Raw genomic sequence first — 21,004 nt, forward strand, 5'->3', positions numbered from 1 at the left:
AGAGAATTTACGTGCTGTTCCGGTGATTTCAAGTGTATTTTGAAATCACCGGAACAGCACGCAAATTATCTTCTCTTCGCCATAACACCAAAATGAAGAAAAAGAAAAAATATTCATAGACCGGACTTTCTACCCTGATGAGGTTATGTATTAGCGAAATATCGAACTTGCAAAAAAAAAAAAATCTGTAAATAAAAATGATTTTATCATTATATTTGACACTTCAAAGTTTTCAAATTTCCCATTCAAATTTTACTTTAAAAATAAGTGTCTTCAAAAGTGTGTGACCATCTTTTACTTTAATATATATATATATATATATATATATATATATATATATATATATACATGTTAAAAAAGGTACTCAAGACCACTTAATGTAGATGGTTTCTAAAATTTCCAAATAAAAAATCAAGTGTAAACTGATCAGAATGGCGAACACGTCAACACTAAACTTCGAGGTACAATCACGATTATTTATGAGGTCTTCAGACGGGGATGCACTATTAATATGTATTATTTACGTCGATCAAACAACACGTGATTTGAACCGTGAGCGTCCAGTTTGAATTCGCATCAATACACACGATTAAATAATCCTTTCTGATTTAAAATGATAATAAACCTTAAACTTTAATGAGACTTAATTAAAACTAAGTTCATAATAATAAAAAAACACTTCAGTTAAAATTCTGTAGATGCACCGAAAATATATCCAAGCTAAGAAGAAAATTATTTTAATTATAAGAAGGAAAACCTTACTTGTTTTTGGTCGATTAACAATGCGTTAACGTACGGAGCTGGAAATCTCAATACTGGAGATATTACGTATATTGTGTGGTTAAACATACAAAAATACATATATTCTGAAGAATCTAAGCAGAATGACTTATTCGAAAATGTGAATCTATGATTCAATATTTGAACTGTGAACATGAATGATGTCAGCGAGAAGTACTATATACAAGTCACACGAAATCCATTAACTTTACAGATATTTTCTATAAAAGTTCGAAAACAGCCCTTCAGAATTCGGTAATATCTCTTCATTTCGTATTTGTTGTTTTATCAAACGGATAAGTACAAAAATAAATGTAGTTAGCATTCGTATTTGCGTGTCTAGGCTTGGACAATACGTGTAATGAACAAGTATAAGCAATAGTTTTAAACAGTATCATTTTACTTTTAATTGGTTATTAATCGAAAGCGTATTAGTGAATTATAGAGAAGTAAAAAATATCTTTTAGTGTTCGGCAATAGTATTCTAGTATTCTGCGATTAAGAATGTACATATTTACAATGCCTCCCCACGGGACAGAGTTAGACACCAGAGTCGTTTTTTAACGGGGAGAAAAGGTACAAAAAATTGTCTAAGTCGTGAAGGACTGCTCTTTCACCGAAAGAGAACACGAAATGGAAGTGCAGCATCTGAAGAAGATATACTACAATTTGATATTGGCGAAAAGGCCAAGATTATTATATTATGCGATTAAGAAAGTAGTAAACTTATTAAACCGTCTTAAAATAAGTTTTTGGGATAAAGAGAACGGTCGTTTTTAGAGTTATGTATTTTGTGTTAGTTAATAATACGGAACAAAAAATATAACATTGACGCTAACGTGAAAAATGTACTCAATTAAAGAGAATTATCAGTGTATTTGGGAGAGTGGTTGTGGACGTTTATAGTGAGTTAAAGATGCGAAGGCTCTTCCCCAGAAGAATTGCTTTGTGTGTCAAGAAAGTAAGAATAATTGTATGCTTTTATGAACTCGAATGAAACTGAGTGATGATTTTCTAGAAATATACACGAGCTACTGACAGGAAGTATTACCGCATTGGAATTTTATATAGCGTCTATGTTTATAGTCATATAGTCACTGGGTTTAGACGAGAAAATCGACTTTATTTTATTATATGTAGAGATATATGTGTATATATGCATGCTACAATAATAACATTGTGTGTATATGTATATATAAGTAATTTTGTAATATTTCTAATTTAGGTTCTATCTATATATGTGTACATGTTATAGTAATAAATTTATATATATATATTTATACACGCACAAATACACACACACACACACACACACACACATATATATATATATATATATATATATAAGTAATCTTTCCATATTTCTAATTTAGGTTCTGTATATGTTAATTTAACCATCTACTCCAACGGAATTATTTACCTACCTCCCCGTCTTCCCATTTCCAAGCCAAAGTCTGAAGATATTTAAGGAGATTATTGGAAGATAAAAGAACCCATCTTTAAAAACCATCTTCCTTAGCCTTTTCGAAATTATTTTCATTCAAATCTAAGATCTGTTTCACAAAAAGGGTGAATAGCAAATTTGTATCGGGCTAGAACCGTCTTCCATTCCTTTCTTTCAGAAAGAAAGAATGATAAAAAAAATTATGAAAAACAACACGTATGAACTTCTTATCTAATATCATAAAATATCTCAACCCTTGTGCTCTTTTCTAAGAAATCTCATCTCATCTGATATTCGGTCAGAATTTATTAAATCTTTGGCCTGTATCGTCTTTTTTTTTCTTCTTTGGCATCTCTCCAAGATTTCAAGCAATAAAATATTTAGAAATTGAAATGACGAGTCTTTGGGGGATTGTGTCGCAATTCACACGATCAATATGGGGCGCGTATCGACAACCGCCACACAAAAGGTCGTCGTGATTTATAGCACTTATTAAATGGGAGGTGGGAGGTGTAGCAGTGAGAGATATTCAGAACAAGGAGGTGAACGGCTCGAATTTATTCGGCGTTTTGATGACACTTCAGAGAGAATGAGACACGAACAGCGACGCTAAAGAAGAATAAAAACTAAGACAGGACACATTGAATGTGAAGGAGTGAACGTTGCATCTATATTGAGAAAGCAAAGCACGGCTTAACAAAACCAAGAGCTTACAATTCGATTTCATTGTTTCAGAGATTTCTGAATGCACATCGCCCACAAACTTCATATGCCTACTTACATAGACACGATATTATCTATATAAATAAAATTCAATGTTTGTCTGTATGTGTTTTTGATTAACGTAATTTATCTGTGTCGAATAAATATAGTAATATTTATGTTGCCATTCCCTTTCCTAGTACTTTCTTAGTTAGAATTCTTTCTAGAAAGACATCGGTACTTACGGGGCAGTCATGTGAAGGTTCTCAACACTTACAAGTCAAAAGGATATACGTAGGTACAGTTAGGAGACATATCACTATGCCACAAATCAAGTAAACAAAACCTTTTCTTGGAGCAATAATCAAAAGCTGAGAAAGGATTCAATGGTCATCTTAAAAATTTCCAATGTTCGTCGTCAAAATATAAATTTTGAGAGTTCATAGTCTAAACACAGTATAATTCATCAATGTATACTTTAAGAAACTAACTAATTTAATTGATTTGAAATTGTAGTATTTCGCTCATTCAGACTAACTCACTCAATATTAAATATAATAAAGAATGAAATAAAAAAAGCAGAAGAAATTAGATCTTGCACACACGTAGAAATGAATACTAATGTCGTGATGGTGATAAAATCTACATTAGAGAGATCTATTTCCTTGAAAGAGAGCTATACAAATGGGAGACACTCAACACGTTTCCCATACACGGGATCTTCAATATCCACCATTTCAATACACAATAAACGTATCAACGAAACTCGTAAATCGCATGAAATATATCCAATTGAATCACGTCTAATTCTTCTTCTTCTTCTTCTTCTTCTTCTTCTTCTTCTTATTATTATTATTATTATTATTGGCTCACAAGAAGCTTTCACACAGGTCTTCAGAGACATTTCTCTGAAAACAACCTATGGTGTTCACTGGAAGCTGAGTGACAACAAGTCTTCCCAGGTTTCCAGTACTCTCCACCTCTTTCAATAATATTTGCAAATAGATTTGCATTATCGCAACAGCTGCTGGCCATTAATTTCTCGTTGGCATCGGTTATTAGTTTTTGCTGGGATTTGAGTGGCAATAAGCTCCACCAAGGTCCCAATTCTCGTCACACTTATTCGACTCAGGTCTTGTCAGTTCATCCGTCTTTCTTTCTTTTTTGACTCTACTTGGTTATTTGGTCTCGCTATTTTTTGGGGGGGCGGGGGAGCAATGATGTGGCACTGGGGGTAGAATCGAATTTAAGATCTTATAGATATGCGGTTTCAGTGTTCTTGGTTCTATGTAGTGTTTCATGTTTTGCCTTTGCAGCAGTTTGACTGGTCCAACTTGTTGCTCCTATGTGTTAGTTTCTACATTCAAGGGGGTTTCTTAATATTTCAGCTGTTTTCATAATTGTTGTTCGTTGTATTTTTAATTTTTAAAAAGTATGGGAGAAATTGGAATCAAAGGAATGCCTTTGATTCCAATTTCTCCCATACTTTTTAAAAAAGTTTTTCGGGATTGTTCCTAGTGCTCATACTATTGTAGGTATTATTTTGATTTTCTTGATTTTCTATGTCCCTTTCAGCTCTCTGGCTAGCTCCGTGTATTTGCTCCGTTTCGCCTATTCTTTGATATTCACCCTGTGGTCAGCTGGAACAGCAAAGTCTACGAGTTGACAGGATTTTTCTTTCTTGTTAATTATTACGGCATTGGGTCTTCTTGCTTGGATGGGTTTATCAGATTGTATGCCCATGTCCCATAGGATTTTGTGATTCTCCTTTTCAAGTACTGTTTTCGGTTTGTGTTTGTACCACTTGTCTGTGCGTTCGAGATGAAGTTGTTTGCATACTTCCTAGTGTACTACCCTCCCCACTTTGTAGTGTGTGTTCTTGTATTCCTTTTTTGACACTTTGCTGCATTAACTTAATATATGATTTATTGTCTCGTCTCTTTGTCCACATAATCTGCACTTGCTGTTTTCGTGTGTTTTGTCGATTTTTGCTTTGCTGTGATTGATTTTTATCGAGTTGTCGTGTGCGGTAGTTATTAGGGATTCAGTTTCTCGGCTTATGTGTTCTTTTTTCATCCATGTCCAAATGTTTTCGTTATTTTAATCTTTTGTCATCCTTATGAATCTTTCGTGTAGCTGTTTCTCTTCCCACTTTTCTTTTCTTGTCTCATCCTTTGTCTCTGTGTTTTCTGAATTATTGATTTTTTCCGTGTTTCTCGCTGCTATGATTATTCTCTCAGTGTTTTGCATTAAGTATTTTTCTAGTTCTTTTGATACTGTCATTCACACAGTCTTTTATATTAACCAGTCCCCTCCCGCCGTCTTGTCTTTTTACGAAGAGGCGGTCAACATCGTCCTTCGGATGTAGTGCTTTGTGCATGGTCGTGAGTTTCCTGGTCTTCTGGTTGAGTTGTCTCGTTCTCAGTTCTTCTTTAGTCCACTCTATGAACGGTCCAGAGTATCTTACTAGTAATACTGCTCATGTATTTGTGCCTTTTATTAGGTTTCTGCTATAAAATTTGGTTTCGAGAAGTTTTCTTGTTCTCCTGAGGTATTCCTTTCCGATTCTCTCTTTCATTTCTGTTACTTTAATGGCGTCTGCTTCAGAACTCCTAGGTATTTATAGTCGACTTGTTCCCCTAGTGCCCTCATGTCCGTTTAGTTGGGTAGTTCCATGCCTTCTGTCGTCTCTAGTATTCCCTTTCTTATAACTAGTAGTGCGCATTTTCCATACTAAACTCCACTTGGATATCTTGACTGAAGATCCAGGTGGTACTTATTAATGCCTCTAGTTCATTTTTGGTACTTGCGGAGAGTTTCAGGTCGGCGATGTACATAATGTGATTCATTTTTTTCCTCCATGGTAGAGAACTTGTATCCGGCTTGGCACTTTCTCAATATATTGCTGAGGGCATCATGGCCATGATGAACAGTAATAGTGATAGTGAATCTCCTTAGAAGATACCTCTTTGTATATTGATTTCTGTTATGTGTTGTCCATCAGCTGTCAGTTCGAGTCTCCATGTTCTCATCACATTTTCAATCACGTTGGTGATTCTGCTTTGTATTTTATACATATTTAAGCATTCTATTATCCATGCTTGAGGGATCCTGTCGTACGCCTTTTTGTAGTCGATCCATGGCATGGCTAAATTCTTTCTTTTTCTTTTTACCTCCTTTAGGATCTTTTGGTCTATATATATACCAGATGATGTGTTCCTCTTTACCCTTTCTTTTGATACATGTGCCGTAAATGTCCAGAGTGCGATTTGTAACTTACATTTCTGAAATCAGCAAACCCATCTCCTAACTGTGGTGGCATCAACTGGATCAGCTTTGCAAACGTTCAACAGACACCATTGAATTTTGATCGGTTCATTTTTTTTTCTGCATGGACGAATGACGTGTCTCTGTTTCTGACGCACGTTCATGATGGGGGTTGTTTTCTGGAGTCTCACGCCGTCAATATCTGCAACATAGATATGAAACTTTTAACTAATTAAAGCATGAGTTCAGTCATCATAACAGTGCAACTTGGAATCTTCTCTGACGGATTCGAACAGAATAAAGAATAGGAGCCATTAATTGTAGGACGCCTGTAATGTTATAGCACAAGAGGAATGAATCTCCCCAATTGAGCTGATCTTATATCTTCAGTGTTTAGATTGACTGGTGTCAATTTTCTATATGCCACCCTTCTTCATAAGTATTAGCTATATGTTTATTTACCTTTTGTCGTCTTTTGGCTCTAAATTCCGACCATATATATATATATATATATATATATATATATATATATATATATATATATATACTAGTAAGCCGCCCGTTATTGCCCGGTCGTAAAATACGCTTAATATGATATTTTGATAAATGCAGATTTCGTAATTATGATTATATTATATTGGATCTAATATATAACAATGATCTAAAAAGGTAAAAAAAAAAAAAAAACTCGTGCGCCACCACCGAGAATCAAACCAAGACATTTAGCTTACGACTTACTTTTTCCTTTGGCGTTAATGCCTGAGCTACGAGGCCATGTTTGCTGCAAGGCTAAAAATTTAAACATGAACCAATACCGATTACGTTAAGCATGCACATTCGAAATGCCGTCATTCGACATTCATCTGGCAAATTCAATTCTTTTTCAATTTTCGCACTTTTGCACCGATTATCCTCGGCTAAAACCTAAATATAAAGTTTCCCATGGGTTAGAATACCTTATATATTATGTCTCATGTCTCTAGATATTAAACTGACAGAGGAGTTTGGTAGGAAAATTGGTTAAACAAATATATATACGCATACATAAATATATATAGAAAGTAGTTTGTGTTTACTATAAGCTTTTTACGCAAATATTATTCAAGTATAAATTATGTAGAATATCTGCATGAATATAATTACAGTAATATTAAACTAAAGAATATCATCCTACAAGAAAGTCAAAAAAACTAATAGGAAATTAATTAAAATGAATGTTTATAAGAATATTCAAATTAGCTAGATCTTTTGCAGAAGAATGCAATTCCATGACCCACACATGACAAATATGTATTTTCTTTTATAATAAATAGACAAAAAGTGTATTTAATATGAATATCAATACACAAAAAAACTCCAAATCTTATACTGTAAATATTAAAAAAATCTTATACTGTAAATATTACAAATTAGTAAGAAAATACAGCACACTATATAATCAAATAACGTTATAAATAACACCGTAAGGCGGGGTAAATGGCGCAACCACGAGCCGGAAAAACATCGTGTTCCACATCGTAACCTGAAAAAACCGTATCTGAAGGCCACCGTACCCGGGGTTTTACTGTTCTGTTCTGTGTGTGTGTGTGTGTGTGTGTGTGTGTGTGTGTCTGGTCACGAATAGGCTCCTATATGATTGACTATTTTAAAAAACTGATTAGATTTAAATAGGGATGGTATAATAAAATTGTGGGGTCTGCGTTCGCGCCTGGCCTCCATAGAATGGAAATAGATACAAACTTTAATAAAGACTTTTCATATCTATCTGCGTAAGTATGCTTTGATAATTATGTTTCAGTTTGAAGAAATATGGTATAATAAAATTATGCGGTGTTCATTCGCACCTGACCTCCATAGAATGGAAATATGTCACAAAGTTTAAGAAGGTTTTTTAATATAGATCCACAGAATATTGTGATAAGTGTTTCAGTGTGAACATGTATGGTATAATAAATTATGGGATTTATCTATTTTATTTTTACTTTCATAATATTTTGCTTTGGTTTTGATACCCCCAAATTCGAAGCTATCTCTTTACAATCCTTCCTTTTCATAACCTATCATACTTTCATAAATCAGAGTCCATCATGTTTTGTAACCCAGTCAACGACGGGTTCTTTTGCTTGTATATATATATATATATATATATATATATATATATATATATATATATATATATATATATATATATATATATATATCGTTTCTTATCGTTGAATTAAGTCGGTTAATTTAGCTCCTACGCATAGATCATCGTATAACAGTTAGGTCACTCTGATTGAAATTAAAAAAAAAAACATTTAAAAATAAAATGTCTAAATTCAATGTTATTTCACGCGGTTAATGGGAACCGAATGGATACGGTCTTTGCTAATCAAGCTAGAGATGGCTTGTGTTGCCGGGTTCGAATCTATCGACTGGTGTTAATCGTGACACCCTGCACTGAAGATTCACGGAAGGATGAAACACTAGTGTCTTTAGGTATTTAATTATTATAGTAAATAAATGTCAGCCCCTTTAAACAACTCGTTTATTATCGTTGAACACATTCAGTTGAATTAAAGTCGGTCAATTTAGCGCTTATGGATAGATCATCGTATAACGATTAGATCACTCTGACTGAAATAAAATACATTTAAAAATAAAATGTTTAAATTCAACGTACTTTCACGCGGTTAATGGTAGCCGAACGGATACTGTCTTTGCTAATCAAGCCAGAGATGACCTGTGTTGCCGGGTACGGATCTATCGGCTGGTGTTAATCGTGACACCCTGACATGTATGAAACATTAGTGTCTGTAATTATTTAATCATTATAGTATATATATATATATATATATATATATATATATATATATATTAGGTTAAGAAATAAGTTCTTGCGGAATTGTTATTTTGATTTCAAATGATGTATTTTCAAATAAGTTTTTATGATAATACCGTTACTTAATATATCATTTATGTATATATTAATTTATGGACGTCGATCGTTCTATCTAATCGCATAAATTAAAATCGTTTTAAAACAAATGTTTTCTTTTCAGAACGTTGAATGCAAGATAAAAAATGCGAATTCCTACTGTTTTCTTATTTTAATTCAGGCTAGGCCGAAAAATTGTTGAAGCAGCTCATGATGTTAACGAAGTGTTTGGTGCAGGAACCACTAGTGAATCCGTAGCACAATGCTGGTTTCAGACATTTCCTTGCGGTGACGAGAGTCTTGAAGATTATGAGTGTAATGGTCGGACATCGGATGTTGACAACGATCAATTAGTCATATTTGTCGAAATCAATCCGCATAACTCTTCGAGAATGTGCTTCTGCATTAGACGTAACGTATACGACGATTTCCAACCAACTGAGAGAGATTGGAAAGACAAAATCACGCATAAGAATTATATGCTAAAATTGGAAAATGAGTTATCCTAAATGCAATGCAAAAATTGTAAAAAGAAAAAAATATTGAGAATTGTTTCTCTTACCTTACGGCTGAAATATTGTAAAAAATTGTTGAAAACAAAACAAATTGACCATGTAATAAAATAGCAACTTGAAATAAAAAGAAGTCTGCAAACACTGTAGTCTTTCAAAAGATTAACAATTAAACACATGTCCTCTTTTCTTATATAATGACGATCAACGTAATGTGATTGAGAGTGTCTAAAGATTATCGATTTAATTATACTGTTGTTAGAATGCCGTATGCGGTTGTTTGGATGAGATAAATTGTGTGAGACCTAACGGTCAGAGTTGACTACAGATCACAGAAGTCCACAGAACTCACTTTTAATTTCCTATCTAAAACTTCCAATGATATTTTAATTTCCATTCTTTTGGAATTTTAAAAATATCAATTCTTTCTTTGTCAAAATTTGTTCTTAAATGTAATAGCGCCTACGTCGACCGTAAGTACTTGTTTTTAAATATTTGAACTTCAAATCCGATACCCAGAATTAATTTGAAAAAATTAACGACTAATGCATATGACATAAATTATTATGCTAAAAATCTGCCCGCCATTGTCGAGAGGCTTAAGTACTGGCCGTAGAATAAGGATAATCAGAATTTCATTTCAACTCCACATTTCTAGATTTATGATTTTGAACATTCCCGAAAGATAATGGTTTCTTATTTTCCGAGTTTCTTATTCCTTCTTAAGTACTGTATTTAATTTAATTTCCTCTCCGAAATTTTCCGCTCAAATATCTATTTTCCTTCTTTTTAAAACTTCAAATTATCATTTGTTTCTTTGAAAAAAAAAGTGCTCCTAAATGCAACAAAACCTATCCTGATCGTATATATTTGTTTCCTTATGTCTGATATTAAACTCCATCTTTCATATTAAAGAAAAACAGAAAATTCCTTTTCTAGTGTAGACTTGAAATGGCTAGATATTCTAACTTCAAGATAACTGCCTTTATCTGTATTGCGTCATAGACATTATTTTTAATTCTAATATATTCTAAATCATAACCTAATTCGTCTGTGTATCCAAATGTATATAAATACTATACTTGCAACCCATGTTCAGATCATTTACTGTGATCCAAATTGAAAAAAAATTACTTACTCCTTATATTTCTATAAAATGCTATACGTCATATTTTGTACTTATTATGAAAAAGTAACTTCAATTTATTTTCAACTTTAGAAGACAAAATAATTTAATTTTATTGGATACCTAATGTGTATACTTTATATCTATATTGGGTAGAAAAATAATCTGTACTTCACTCCTATAGTCTATATTACATCTATATTAGATAGATACGTACTAGTCGTAGCTTCAATTTACACTAAAAATTAAAGATATTAAGGAGAAACTCTTTGTGTCTTTCTCTTCTGTAGGCTAAAATAATTAGTCGTGTGTATTTTGTACAAAAACGTGAATTTAAAATTCTAATTCCATATTGAATCATACTTCAAATCTCTATACTATTCTTATTCTACTAATCTATTAATCCATTGGCCATGTTTAATCCCTCCTTTAATTCTAATAGACACCAACCTTAAATTTACACCCCGTGTCTATATTTATCTTCAAACTTTCCACTTATAACGAGTGAGGAACCATATCTTCCAAAGTCATTTTAATTTCTATCTTTATTGTAAAAATATAACTTCATAACAGATACTAATTATGTTTCGTATTCACTGAAACTAACCTACACTCCCCCATCCCTCTAACTACTTTAACATGTCTTGTTATCTCCCATTTCGCCATAAGCACACAAACAAACACATGCACGTACTTGGAGTCTATATTCGTAACAATTTCGTCTTGACTAGGGATTTTAAACTAGAAGCAGGCAATCAGGCCTTCTTGTGCCTTCTACTAAACCTCCAGCATAACGTTAGTTACTTATAATTTCTCTACAATTCTCACTCGTCACAGGACTGTAACTGATCAAACTCATCTCTGACAGCATTAGTCCAGCAATCTCCCAAGATACTAGCGCGTAAGTACATGGATTTTGTGACTTTGATGTCTACCACAGTTATTGGCTTGGTTTCTTCAGTTACACAGACGTAGCTGATAGCATTACACCTAGCTTTGAAGTCGATATTTACCGATATGCAGAGGTCAAATACAAACCACGATATTTTTTTAATAAAGTAATCGAAAGAATTTACACATTAATTGAAGACTTAAACAAAAAGCCTCTTTTTATTGACAAAGAATGCAAATATCATATGTAATATTATGTAATAAATTATTTGGGGCGGGGTAGAGTATTCGAATACAGTAATGTGTGTAATATTAGGTTTGCAATTTTGAAAATGGCATTTATTTATTGCGCCAAGCTCTTCATCTATCTATCTATCTATCTATCTATCTATCTATACTATACTATACTATACTATACTATACTATTAATCAATAATAAAAAAATATATGAATGACAAAAAGAGCTTATAGCTCTTTAAAGAACGCCAAGGTAGCGGATAAATAATCAACTCAATAACAGAGTTTCGAAGCTGTTAATGTCGCTAAAAGACAGCAACAAATCTTAAATTTATAACAAAAGCGATAAAAAAATCCCTGCATTCAAGTGGTGACTCATCATGGCTCGTTGTCGGAACTCTAGATTGCGGATGCTGGTGTAATGAGTTCAATCCTAACCTATGCTGATGACGGCTGAGAGCTAGAAAAATGCATGCTCATGAGTATACCTCTTATGCACATAATATATATATACACACATATATATATATATATATATATATATATATATATATATATATATATGTAGTCATCGACATGGAGTCATGTTTCGTTGTATCACAACTCATCAGTGCCGCTGACTAGCACTTCTCCAAAGCCGAGGATTGAACCTAGAACCATCGTGTTAATAGTCAGCATTTCTACCGATCGACCCACTAGAGCGGCGCCCGTAAATTATCTCGCCAAATGTCTATTTAAACAAATATTTCTCCATCACGTTTACAGTGCTCTAACCGATTGTTTATAAGCAAAGAGCGAACGTTGCATTTTTCAGCCAATTAAGTAGCGGGTGAGATTACTTACGACAGTGCTCTACCCAAAGAGAGAGGCTTAAAATATCTGTAGTCATCGACATACAGTCCTGTTTCGTTGTATCACAACTCATCAGTTCCGCTAGACTAGCACCTTTTCCAAGCCGAAGATTAAACCTAGAACCATCGTGTTGATAGTCAGCGATATATATATTTATATATATATATATATATATATATATATATATATATATATATATATATATATATATAAGTGGCCTTGTCTAAGTGCAGAATGATCCCTAGAAAACGAGATGGTAACTAATATTGCTGAACAGCGATACATTTTTGTTTCAAATCTTGTTGATGGCACCCAGATCACATTACAAAAGGTCCTGGATATGACCTTAAGCTATATCCGATGGTGCGGCTCCAGCCTGAGGGATTTGAGGAGTGTGGGACCACTCTTTAATTGTCATTGCTCCCAGGTCAACTCTGACCCGGACTGTTAGGGTCCCAACTATGGGTTAAATAGAAACCGACTTAAAAAAATTAAATATACTCTATTAAAAAATTGTTCTTCAAAATCACTGGATTCGGCATTAAATTATCTGATTAAATAATCTTGATATGCCGTAAAACAAAAACAACCAGCCCATTTAAATAAAAAAAATCTGACATTTCTACTATATATCAGTGTATAATATAATAACTATTAGAGGATTTGCGTAAAATTTAAATACCATATTTAAGCGTATTTTACGATCGAGGTAAACGATATGGTATGCTAGTGCATTACTAAACTATTCATAGAAAATTATCGAATTACGTCAGCAATTTAATTATTACGATTTCTGATCTAAAGAAAAACAAACAAACAAAAGCATCTACCGTTAACATTTTATTAGAGCATGGGATAATTTTGGATTCATTTCAGGCACAAATTAAAATTTAGGAGAGCTGACTGCCTAGGAATTGGCTTTTAGGTTTTTCTTCCATTCGAAAGATTTTCGTTGGTTGAGGGGGTGGGGTTAATAAATACCAACTGCTTTTTCTCGCTAACTTGTGCGTTACAAATTTGTAATACACAGAGACACACACACACAAACACACATGCACACACATATGCAATAGTAAATGAAAGATGAGGAATTAAAATTATATATAAATTTATTATATCATCAGAACAATAGTGGACACTTAAGAGGAAAATGATGAGGACATCTTTTGGGGCCATGGCATTTCGAAGCTACATGCTTATATATATGATTTTTATTCCTCCTTTTTCATTTAATGTTATTGTTTGCTCCTCTTAATAATGTTGTGTTTTCTTATCTTGAAAAGTTTTGCTTTGTGAAAAATGTACACTTTTGTAAAATAATTATATATATATATATGCGTATGTAAGTATGTATGTATATATATATATATATATATATATGTATATATGTATATATTTAAATAAGGGAGTAGTCACCAACAATGTGTATTTTTTAACATTATTTTATTATTCCGTGTCTTGGTTTTTCATTGAGAATTATGTTTGGATCATTGTAATAATGTTTTTAAGTCATTGTAATCGTTTACGCGCGTTTCAGACGGTCTGTGATGCGTCTTCGTCAGAAATTATTTTCAAATGTGTAAAAATGGCGATTTTCGTAGTTAGTTTGAAGTTTTTCCAAGGGGTGGAGGCTTGTAAGTGTTTATTATACATTGGTATGCTGAATTTTTATTGCTTTTTTATTTGGTTTGTCCAGGGAGATTTTGACCTCGCTGTAGTCAGTCGCTATCTCTTTCTGCTAATGTGGTTTTCTTTTCCTTTAGGGTGAGGTAGTGTGTGTGTGTGTGTGTGTACACGTGTTTGTGTGTGTGTGTGCGCGTGTGTGTGCGTGTGTGTGTGTTTGCTTTTATTGGTTTGGGAATGTGCATATTGTTTTATCGTATTTTGGGGTTATTTGCTTCCTTAGGAAGGCGGCTGTGGTCCGAGGTCGCTACTAATGTGTATGTGTGGGGAAGGGGGACTGGCTCTTCTGAAGTAAGGGTAGGGGTGCTTTCATTCTATATATATATATATATATATATATATATATATATATATATATATATATATATATATTCGTAGCGAAGCAGCGAATTCTTACCTCCATATATATATATATATATATATATATATATATATATATATATATATATATATATGGAGGTAAGAATTATATATGGAAGCAGCGAATTCTTACCTCAATATATATATATATATATATATATATATATATATATATATATATATATATATATATATATATGGAGGTAAGAATTCGCTGCTTCCCCACGCATTAACATCTAATTACAATAGACTGAATTTTCCCATACTTTTCAATATAAGACTTGTCTATAAGAACATTACATTTTTCTTCATCCCTGGATATTTTTTTAAGAGAGTCCAAAGAACATCTTACTAACATTTCATGGATTTTTCAATCGCCATACCCAATGCAGGCTTATTGTTCTCACTGGATGTCTGCGGCCCAAATTATTAGATATCGCTGAGTATTCTTGTTCGTTTTCCTGTAAATTTATTTTTCTTTTAAAAACTCTTTTCTCCACCGTTTTCAAAAATTGCACTAACCATCAAAAATAGATTTTATATATATATATATATATATATATATATATATATATATATATATATATATATATATATATATATATACTTCTTTTGCTAAGATCTTTTTCCTCTTAGAAGAAGAGCCTATTTTAAACCTTCATGGAATAAGGAATTTTTCACCTTTATCTCGTATTCCTTGTTGTTAATAAAATATTAAAAATATAATTTTACAATATCGTGACGTCTTTAATTTAGACACACACACACACACACACACACACACACACACACACACACACACACATATATATATACATATATGCACACACACCCACACACACACACACACACATATATATATATATATGTATATATATACATTGCTCATCATAGGAGAATGGAGGATTTTTAATTATATTTCTTACTAGCATTTTAGCCCGGCGTTGCCCGGTTGTTTGGAGGTGTATGTTGAGCAAAAACAAGCAGTCAATTTATTTTAACTTTGACCCCTATTATGACCCCTTAACATTTATTGTTTTGGGCTCATATCAAATTATTAAGTTAGATCCATGTTCAAGGAACTTATATCTAAAATTCTAAATGTTGAGACCCAAAATTGTCGGAGTAGTTTGGTAGTGTTATCAAAGGTCAAATCGCTGAACTTTGACCACTTAGCAGCCAAATTTCTGGCCGAAAACGAATTACAAAGATTTTTCCAAATCTCAGTACACTGTATATCAAATTTCGAGTCTTTAGGCTTAAAATTGACAGAGCTTTTGCTTAGGGAAATGTAAACAGACACACACACAGACACGTTCAATTTATCTATATATAGATAGATTTTCTACAGCGTCGATGGCTATAAAATTGACTTAACAGGTTGTAATTTAAATTTGAATGATATTGTTCTGAACAATAATGTCTCTTGTGTAAGTCAATTACTACAGACTTTTACAAATAATATAAAGATTTCGAAATTTGATTCTGTTGAAGTCAACGTAATAAACTTACTTCTCTTTAACTGGCAGTATTCACTCACTTCTATACCAATAGTACTAAGTGTTCTTCGTGTCTGCGCGTTTCTCGCCTATATGTAAATTTAACAATCCTGCATAGCATTATATGCTACTATTAATTAAATATTTATTGAAATAATAAAATAAGGGAAAACGCATTTCAAAAAATCTTATTAAACTAAACATCTAAACGTATATGTGTTCCTATCTACTTGCCGTTCCATGAGGGAAGACAATTGTGTCCCTTCATTTTGGACGTTCCTCTTTTTAAAATAAATAAATAAATGTCATAATTCTTTTTCTATCCTTTGCAAATGATTCAAATTTTAGTATGTGATTATGGATGATACCGACTACCAGTTGTCAAAACTTCAGCTTTTCACACTTGCTATTTCTAAGAAATATTAAGTTTTAAAATGTTGTCCCTAAATTTTGGAGTTATATAGAAACTTTCTTACATTAGAAAGCCAATAAGAATTACATAAAGAGAAATGAAGGAGAGACCTGTTTAGGTTATGGCATTTTGGAACAGAATGCTTCTCGTCCGACGAGTAAAGGTAAAAAGATAACACAGCCTTCGAAAGCATTTAAATTAAAAATCGAGAACCTTTTCAGATTAGGCTTTAAAAAGAAATATTATAGGAGATAATATGATGTAGAAAAAGGATAACAATATAGGCTAAAAATATATAATTTAATTTATATATTTTAATTAATACGTTACAGGCATAACCCTCCTATAAGCAATAGGATACCAATATAATGAGACTAAAATAGAAGAAAATGGAATATGATTTAGTAAACATGTAAGAACTAAACTAGCCGCAGAACACTTCTACCGAAACAATCTTTTACAGAAAAGGTTAAATAAAAATAAGTTAACACTCTTTTATGGTTTCGGCGGAAACTTACATAAAGACACATAATAAAATACTAAATCAAATACATAGAGAAATGTAATAACTAATTTTAGGCCCAAGAAAATCTCTCTTGTATCCCTTTTTATTATATTCGGTTCTCTTATACCAGGTTTACACTGAATATATATATATATGATATTATATATACATATATATAAGTAAATTACGATTCATACACATTCACACAATAATGCAGTTTTGTTTTTACACAAGCAAGAATAAGGAAAGAAAATCTATCTTTTTTTGCACATTCGAAGGCCGGCATGATGCATAGAGCCAGTGCGCATGCGCCGACCTACCTTCTTACCACGCACTACGTGCGTTGTTCACACGTCGTTTATTCCATAAGGAACGCACGTAGTTGAGGGAGGAGATAAGAAAAAACAAACTCGAAGAGGTAAACGGAGAAAAATGAAGAGTGGTGATAAGTAAAGGGGGGTTTCTCCGATAGCAACTTCGATTTGGCACGCTGCTTATTAGATGTAAAAGCTAAAAAGCAAAAACTTCCCTCCAGCAACAGATACGGAGCTAATGTTGGCAAAGCGAATATATATATAGTACACAAGAAAAATATACCATAAAAGAAAAACGGAAAATAGAGAGAAAGACTGTACGAGTGAAAGAGAGAAAGAGCAAGAGAGAGAAAGAGATTTAAGGACTGGGTATAAAAATAAGGAAATAACCCTAATAAATACATACAAGACAAAAAATTGAAAAAGGCATAACACAAATAATGAATATATACGCCTTAATATATATATATATATATATATATATATATATATATATATATATATATGTGTGTGTGTGTGTGTGTGTGTGTGTGTGTGTGTGTGTGTACTAGAAAGGCACCCGACCTACCCCGGTCGTAAAATATGCTTAAATATAATATTTTAAGATATGAAGATTTCATATATATAATAAAAGAGTCAATTTTCTCTCGAATATTTTACAATATATTGTACGCAATATATTGTAATCATTTGAAAAATAAATTTAAAGATGACTTGCGTGCTATTAGCTAGAATTCGAACCAGAACCACAACTTATGGAACATTCTTGGTAAAATTATTTATTACAAGATTCAAGTAAGCAATCAAGCAAGCAACGACGCCGAACGGCCCAGAGTTATATATATATATACACACACACACACACACACACACACACACACACACACACACACACACACACACATATATATATACATATATATATATATATATGTGTGTGTGTGTGTGTGAGTGTGTGTGTAATTTATACATATGTATATTATATGTAATTTATACATATATATGTTTATATATTTGTATAGTTTGGTAGAAAGTCATTATTCAGGCACGTCTGATTGAACACGACAGTGTTATTCCTTTTTCCGATTTTCTGGATATCTTTTCCATTCGCCGAGCGATCTTTTTTATTTCAGCTGACATGTTGTATCAAATGGCGCCCAAAAGTTGTTGTTCGGCCATATTTTTCTCAGGTGCTTTCTATCGGTGCCGAGAGGCACGTGAATCCTTTTCCCGGAACATCGCTGTAGATCACCAAATAGCACAGGTAGGCAATGGATTTCATTAAAAAATGGGCGATTTAACTGATTTCGACGAAAATTAGTAGTGCAAATATGGAACATTCCTTGCTTCTCCTTTAATTTCGAGCAACGTCAGAGCTCCCAATTTCCAAATATCAAGTTCTCTCAGTCTGTATGTGTGTGAGACTTGTGTTTCAGAAAGTAACCATTTAGTATTGGTTCGTTTGCGACTACCAGGTCTGCATACTTATGTGTTTGCTGCATTTTTAGTCATGGATGTATCAGATGTTCACCTTAAAAACATTACTCACACACTCTGCAATTTTTCCCGTTTAAATATTACACACATACACGCACGAATATATATATATATATATATATATATATATATATATATATATATATATTATAATTATATAGATTCATTTCCCAGATGCAAATCCAATGAAACCCGTGTGATCATTAAAGAGTGCTCAATGGAAGACAAAGAAGGTGTATAGTATGTTTATTACACAAACATTTTTGGTTACATGTGTGCATTTTGCTGAATTTACATTCATGCTAGATTTTTCTATCCAATTTGATTGTAACAATAATACTATTACTGATGTATCGTACAAATCTCAGCAAGATGTCGGAAAAAATTAACATATATTAAGTGCTTTCTAAAATCGTCATTTATTACCAAATCACCCAAGAAGATTAATCTGTGTAAAAAATTGAGTTTACAGAAAACGAGAAGAATATTAAGAAAATGCATCGACCAAATCATTTAGAAATATATTACATAACAAAGATCAAAATGACAATGTGTTGCGGTTATCATATTCTCAACATGCTGTACCATTGAAGCACAACAACACGGCGCCATTCCATTGGCCCAGAACGTATAGATGATTTCAATGAGCCTATTTTGTTGAAGGAACGCGGTAACGGATCGTTTTCCGAAATGGCACAAAATTACGAAGTCCATATGATCGATGTCGGGATTAAAAGGCGGCAAAATTATTTTGTTTTAAATCCATGAATATGCTTCTTCATTCACCTTTGAGCTACATTGGATGTGTGGGCTGACACTCTGAGTGAAGATGATTCCTTGAGCCAAAAGATTATTTTTTTCTTGCATAAAATTAACTGTTTACTTTGACATCTTCATCGATGACGACCAAAAATATTTGCTCTTACTCAACACAGACCATTTTCCGGAGGTACATCCATAATTTTATTTGTTGGTCACGACCTCCACCGTGACCATTTTATCATCGGACCGAACAAACTCCTACAATATTATTTTGCCTTTCCTCCAAGCCTTCCTTCATTGAGGCCTTCGTAATTTGCTTTCTAGACTGCTTTTTATATGTAATGAACGTTAGATCCTTTCTCATTGCGATACCAATCTGTTTAGAAAATTTCGTTTTGGTTTTGGTCAGTCCATTACTTCACGGCAGTAATCACACATTTGGTGCGAATAGAACGCTTTCCCCCGACATTAGTTTACTGAAGGTTCTGCCTGACTATTCATGTTCTTTCCCAAGAGATGTAAATAGCTTTGCGACACACCTTGACTGCTTGTTAATGCCAGCGCTTTTGAGGGCAACATTCTTTCACACTTCACCGTATCAGTTATAGTTCTCAAATACCTAGAACACATTTGTGAAAAGATTGATGAGTATATATATATATATATATATATATATATATATATATATATATATATATATATATATATATATATATATATATATACAAGCAGGCTTTGCGGCGCTGCCCAGGGAATCTACTTTCATTTTTGCGCCCATGCGTGACGTGATACGTGACATCATACATGACGTAATCTGCTATTATATCATGCAAAACATGTATGATGACGTTATTGTGAACAAACAAACAAACAAATAGACAGGAATACAGATTTATTATAATATATATATATATATATTATAATAAATCTGTATTCCTGTCTATTTGTTATATATATATATATATATATATATATATATATATATATATATATATATATATATATATATATATAACATTCACTTTCAATGAGACGGCCGTGTTAAATCCTGGCCAGAAGCATTTATATATCTAGAACACTGAAGACTGTGTTGATTCTTTCTCTTTCTCTCGCTCTTTCTCTTTCTCTCCTTTCTCCTCTCTCTTCTATATATGCATATATAAATATGCATATACTTATATATACACGCATATGCACATATATATATATATATATAGTCTAAAAAGCTTTGATTATTTTCA

This window comes from Euprymna scolopes, chromosome 7 (assembly GCF_053919585.1).
Source record: "Euprymna scolopes isolate OS-2025 chromosome 7, ASM5391958v1, whole genome shotgun sequence".
NCBI classification, from domain to species: domain Eukaryota; kingdom Metazoa; phylum Mollusca; class Cephalopoda; order Sepiida; family Sepiolidae; genus Euprymna; species Euprymna scolopes.